A 6190-nucleotide genomic window follows, 5' to 3' on the forward strand; every position below is an offset into this window, starting at 1 on the left:
AGAAGAAAAATGAAGAAAAACAAAACAAAACAAAGACTCCACAGATGGGATTCCTGTTGGAAGCATCAGGGGAAAATGGACAAGATTTATGTTTTATTAACATTAGTTATGCTACACATTGGGCATTTCTTTTTTTTTTTTTTTTTTTTTTTTTTTTTTTTTTTTCTTTTCCTTTGCCAGAACTCACTGCATTTTTCTTTACTAGAATGTTTATTATTGTTACGGGGATTTGAAAAATTCTTACGGGTTTCAGGTCATCTACCAACTCCCAGAGGTACCAAAGAGCCTACCACCCCCCTTTATTGAGAGGCCTGCATTTATGAAGCCCACTGGGTCAGCATCACCAATGCCACCAAGTCACTACTAAGCATTCACAGCATGCCTGGCTCTGCACCAAGCATCCAGTGTGAATCACACAACCTACGAGAACATGGCTATTATTTTTCCCATTTTACAGACAGTGAGACTGAAGCTCAGACATTAATTCACTTGCCTGAAATGACACAGCTCGAAATTGATGGAGCCAGCATTAAAAACAGGTCCCTATAACTCAGGTGCCCTGACTCAACAATCACATCCACATGGGATGGAAATAAGGTGGAGGCGACTCGGACCCAAGACCAAGGGAAAGAAGAACATTTTCTTCCTCAGGTTCTCAAAGGATATCTAGTCCTAAAGGGTAACAGCAGCTCAATTTCTATTTTTTTCTTCTTTTTTTCCTTTTCAAAACTTACTCTATGTTAAGGGATAAAGAGAGCAGAGCTGTGTTACTTGGATTTATTTGGTTTTCCGATCAAGGGGGGAATTTACACATTGTCAGCTTTCACAAAGTCTTCCTTAGAGAAGTCAGTCCCGACCTTTTAAATATAATACAGCCCTTCCCGTTAAATATCATGTTACGTTTCAACTGGAGTGGATTATGGCCTCTCAACTGCCAGCACCGAGCTTCCAGATCTGCCGAAGAGGTTTTCAGTTCCACTGCTTGGAAACTGCAGCCCTCAGGATTCCCTACAGCACCCTCGTTGGGGACCACTGCCTTGAAAACCATTTAAGAATGATAAAAGTCACCAGACTCAATAAAAATAGACTTTTCAGTAAACTGCCTACAATTTTTCCAATCCCACTTCTCCCAGAAAAAAATAAGAAATGTATATGGAACAAATAAATCAACTAACATGGAGGCTAACAGCTCATCTACTATGTTGGGGGAAACCTAGTAGTGAAATCTAAATCTAGTACAATAACTTGCAAGGCTTGGGCAAATTATTTCTTTTTAATAAGGTCTGCTAGTGTAAGAAAACACTGTAGACCCAATATACAAAACATATTCTTTTAAGAAAAACCTACTGCTCTAAATGATTCAGCTGGTATTGTATCAGCCCAGAAATTACCCGAAGTTTCCACACCCATGTTCCCTAGAGCTGGCAGTGGGCAAGCAGCTCTCCTACTTTACTCTTCTGTCGCCTGCTGGAAATCTGGTGCGCTTTCAGAAGTAGAGGAGACTGCCCTCACGTTCTAGAGCAGCTTGGATCACCATCTTCCTGTCCTGCTATTGTGTCCGTCCCACTGTCTTCCATTCATTCCGCTTGCTGACCCTGCTCTTATTATGCACATAATTGTTGACATCGTATCATCTGGGGAAGCAACTAGTCTATAACCTGAAATACAAGACTCCCAGGAGTCCAGAATTCTATCCCATGAGCTTCAACAACTTCACTCCTCCCCACACCTGTTTCCTCTTTCTTGAGTTCCTATTTTATTTAACTGTATCACGAACCCTATGAACTGAGCAAGAAATTCTTCAGAAATCCTTTCCAAAACCTCAGGCACAGGGAATCTTTAAAAGGCACAGATGACGTAAATTTGTGTGTGTGAAACATGCCAAGCACTGGGGAGAAGGAAGCTTTTCACCTTTCACTTTGCTCCCTCTCGGATCCTGGGATGAATCGATGGACGCTCCTAAGTCTCTCTGGCTTTCTTTCCCATTTGTCTTCCCTTGAAGACTGATGTTCTTCTGGATTCTTTTTTCTCACTACGGTAGTTCTGCTGGTCCCTTGCCCTAATTCCACTGTAAGCCCCTACACTGTCTCCTCCATCACCCTAAATGACCTCAGTATCCATGCTGTTAGACCATATCATTCATTCATTCATTTTTTACGGAGTACCTATCACAGGTTAAGCACTATCTGGTGACACAATGATGGGCAAAAACACTTGTTACCTAGTCCAAGCTCTTAATTGCTCACCGCACGACAGGCCAGTAAATCGAGAGACGAGGTGTTGGGGCAAGGAATAGTGACTTTAGTCGGAAAGCCAGCAGACCAAGAAGATGGTGGACTAGTGTCCCAAAGAACCATCTTCCCCAAGTTAGAGCTCAGGCTTCTTTAATACTAAAAGGGGAGGGGCTGTGGCTGGTTGTTACAAACTTCTCGGTGCCGGAATCCTTTGTTCTTGCAGCTGTCCATGTAGGTCAGGTCATGATGTTCCTATAAACCTGCAGCAAGACAAATATTATTCTCTGCTCTGCAACTTTTTCTCTCTATGTGAATAGAAAAGTGTTATCCCTTTAAAGGTCAGAGCCTTGAGGATGAGCTATCCTGTATATTTCAGCCTCTAGGCAACATTCTTAACTCCTAGCAACAGCAACAGAATACAAAGTCAAAGAAACAGATCCAATATGGAGTCAGATTTGTTCTTCCCTATGACACACTTAACTCTTCTCAGCCTACTTCTTGGTTCCTTGATTTTCTTTCCTCCAACCACTTTCACAACTCTATCCCACAAAGCACCCTTTATGAAGGGTCTTGGTTCAGGATTTATTGTCTGAGATGCAGCATTTTCAAACTTCTCTGAGCGATGGAAGGAGAGCAGGCTGTGGTCATTCACACCAAACATGCTCTCTGGTCTCATCCCAGTTTCCCAGCAACTCCTACTTGGTTTCTCGTTCCTCATTTGCTTCTTAGCCTGGACCACCTAGGCCACCGTTCCAATGATGGTCATTAGTCCCCTTGAGTTTCCCCAGGACCACCTTGTCAATAATCAACTCTGGGAATTTTACCAGTCTTTTTCTCTAATCCTGCCCCCGATTCCAGAGCCTTTATGGAACCATGAAGAGGGGATCGACTTCCAGGCCATGTCCCCCACCTCGGCTTTGCCAATGATGCTCTCCCAGGGCTCGAGCTTATTGCTGGTTGAGTCCTCTCTTCAGCACCTGCCCTGGCCTTTCCACTCTTCCTCAGCCCAGCCTTATCCTCTTGTGGTGGATGACCTCACCAAAGAGGCACCCATCATCTCACAGGCGTGCGATAGCTCTTTGTTCTAACACAGCCTTCCTCATATCCTCCTCTCTCCAGCCACCATATTCACTTCCTTGTCTTCTCCGCACCACTCAACTTTTCTAGATTCAATGCTCTTTGCCTCCACTTTTTTAGTCCAGACTCTCTAACCCTTATCTGTTGGCTTTATGCACCACCCCCCAAAACTTCTAAGGTCGCCAGAGACTTCCTAAGTACCAAGCGTAAACCTTTGCTAAGTTCTCACCTTTCTGCATCTGTTCTCTTCATGTCGTTCTTTAAACCCTCCTTATTGACACACTCCCCTTGGTTTCTACGATTCTTTTCTACGTTAGCTCCTCTCTGCTCCTTGTGTGTACGCCTCACTGTAGATTCTCTCCTGGACTCTGGACTGTCATAACCACTTCTAGGTTGAGATCTCTAGGAGCTAAAATTCTAGGGGGTAAATCCCATTTTTATTATTACATATACAAGATCTTTAATGACCTGGCCCCTTCTTTCCCCTCCATTCCTTCCTTTACCATTGCAAATTGCCCTACACTCCAGCTGCACTGCATTTTTGCCCCCAAAGGTGCCAGGCTCTCCCACCCTCTGCCCCTCCTGCCTGGCTCACATCCTTCCCCACCCATCCCATGCCCATATCATTCCTAGCCAGCACACTAAGACTGAGCCTGGAGGCACCATCTCCTGTTATAAGTCTTCCCTTACTCTTCTGGTCCCGTTTATATCCCCTTCTGGGCCCCTCGCTGTCACAGAACTGTGTCATTGCCTATTCACTTGTGTGCATCTATCAATAGAGTGCAGGCTCCCTGAGGGCAGGGCCGAGGATTTGTTTACTTTTATCATCCTGCACGGTGGCTGGCACAGGACTGGTGCCAGTAACTGCTTAACAAATGGAGCCAATCATCATCTCTCTAATAAGACCAACCTTTAGACCTGAATTTCCTATAGCCTGCTGAGTATCTCTCTGCCAGGTTATCATAATCACCTAGTTCAAGGATAAACTTACTTATCAAGGGTTAGTACAGGTGACTTTGTTTCTTCTTTTTGTTTTTCTTGGACTTTGAAAATCTTGCATGAACAAGAACTGCTTTGGTTGAAATTACCTATAAAAATGATCTATCTTTAAAAAGTCAAATGTCTTCTTACTTGTATTGCTTAAGTCACATTTGCTTGCAGGTAACAAAAACGCAAATCAAACTACATGAAGCAGAAGAGGGGATTCTCCCTAATGATTCTGGTGTGTCCCAGGATAGCCAAGAACAGGAACATGGCAGCACTTGGGAAATCCTAGACCCAGGAACCAGGATTCCCTGAGAACCCTCTCTCTCTCACTTTTTGTCTCCAGCACAGGTAGCAGAAGAGATGGCAGGAAACAATTCCCAAGGTTTACCATAGCTTCAGCCAGGCACAGAAAAACCCTATTCTCTATTTCCAGTCCCAGAACAGGCCCCTGCCTGGACCACGTGACAGTAGCCAGAAGGGACATCACGTTATACCGTATGGTAAATCCCACAGTAACCCTGTGGGTTGGAGACAGGTCTTTAGAAATCGGTGGGCAGATGCTGGGGTGTTCCAAACAACAGGTGACTGTCACACACACTTCTACTCAGACTGTTCTCTTGCCTCAAAGTTTCAAAATGCTTCCATCCTTCAAGGTTCAACCTTAAACACCACTTTCTCTCTAAAACCTTCATTGATCTCCACTCAGCCGAGTCCGAACATTTTTCTTTCCTCTGTTCTCCTCTATGCTTTTCATTTTGCCTTATTTTATTATTACAATTTTTTAAAATTTTATTCATTTATTTATTTATTTTTGGCTGCGTTGGGTCTTCATTGCTGTGCACGGGCTTTTCTCTAGTTGCAGCGAGCGGGGGCTACTCTTCGTTGCCCTACGCGGGCTTCTCATTGCGGTGGCTTCTCTTGGTGCAGAGCACGGGCTCTAGGTGTGTGGGCTTCAGTAGTTGTGGCACACGGGCTCAGTAGTTGTGGCTTGTGGGTTCTAGAGCGCAGGCTCAGTAGTTGTGGTGCACAGGCTTAGTTGCTCCGCGGCATGTGGGATCTTCCCGGACCAGGGCTCGAACCCGCGTCCTCTACATTGGCAGGCGGATTCTTAACCACTGCGCCACCAGGAAAGCCCTTGTCTTATTTTATATTAAGTTTACATGTCTGCAAACTGACAAGAGTAAGAATATAATGGAATTAACTCTAGATTTTAATTAATTATTTTTTTGGCTGCACTGCGTGGCATGTGGGATCTTAGTTCTCCGACCAGGGATCGAACCCGTGCCCCCTGCAGTGGAAGCGCAGAGTCTTAACCACTGGGCTGCCAGGGAAGTCCCAACTCTAGATTTTTAAATCAGCCCAGAATTGAAATTCTGATTCCCATACTACCTAGCTAGGTGACTTTAGACAAGTTATTTAGCTTCTGAATTAGTTTCCTCATTTATTAAAAAAAAGGACATAAGGAGTCAAGGACATTGTAGCTCACACATCCTTGTGAGGATGAAAGAGAATGTGTGGAAACTTCAGGCACAGAGCCTGGCTCAGTGGACACTCACAGATTGTTAGTTTTCTCCCTTTGGGTTTCTCTCACTGAGCTGTAAAATCCTTTAGGTCAGGATTTCCCACTGTGCTTATTAATAAATGCCTTAAAGGTAAGTAAGTCTTCCTCAAATGTTTGTTGAATTGAACTCCTTTCGGATTGTCTCCTGAGCCAGATTTAATCAGTAGTATTAATACTCATTGAGAGGTCCCTAAGTGCTTTGAATATATGGACTTAATCTCCGAGATAACCCATGAGGTAGGCTTTATTGCCTGTTTTTTTAATATATTTATTTATTTATTTATTTATTTTTGGCTGTGTTGTCTTTTTTTTTTTTTTTTTTTTTTTTGTT

The sequence above is a fragment of the Lipotes vexillifer genome, unplaced genomic scaffold, assembly GCF_000442215.2.
Source record: "Lipotes vexillifer unplaced genomic scaffold, Lipotes_vexillifer_v1.1 scaffold730, whole genome shotgun sequence".
Taxonomy (NCBI): domain Eukaryota; kingdom Metazoa; phylum Chordata; class Mammalia; order Artiodactyla; family Lipotidae; genus Lipotes; species Lipotes vexillifer.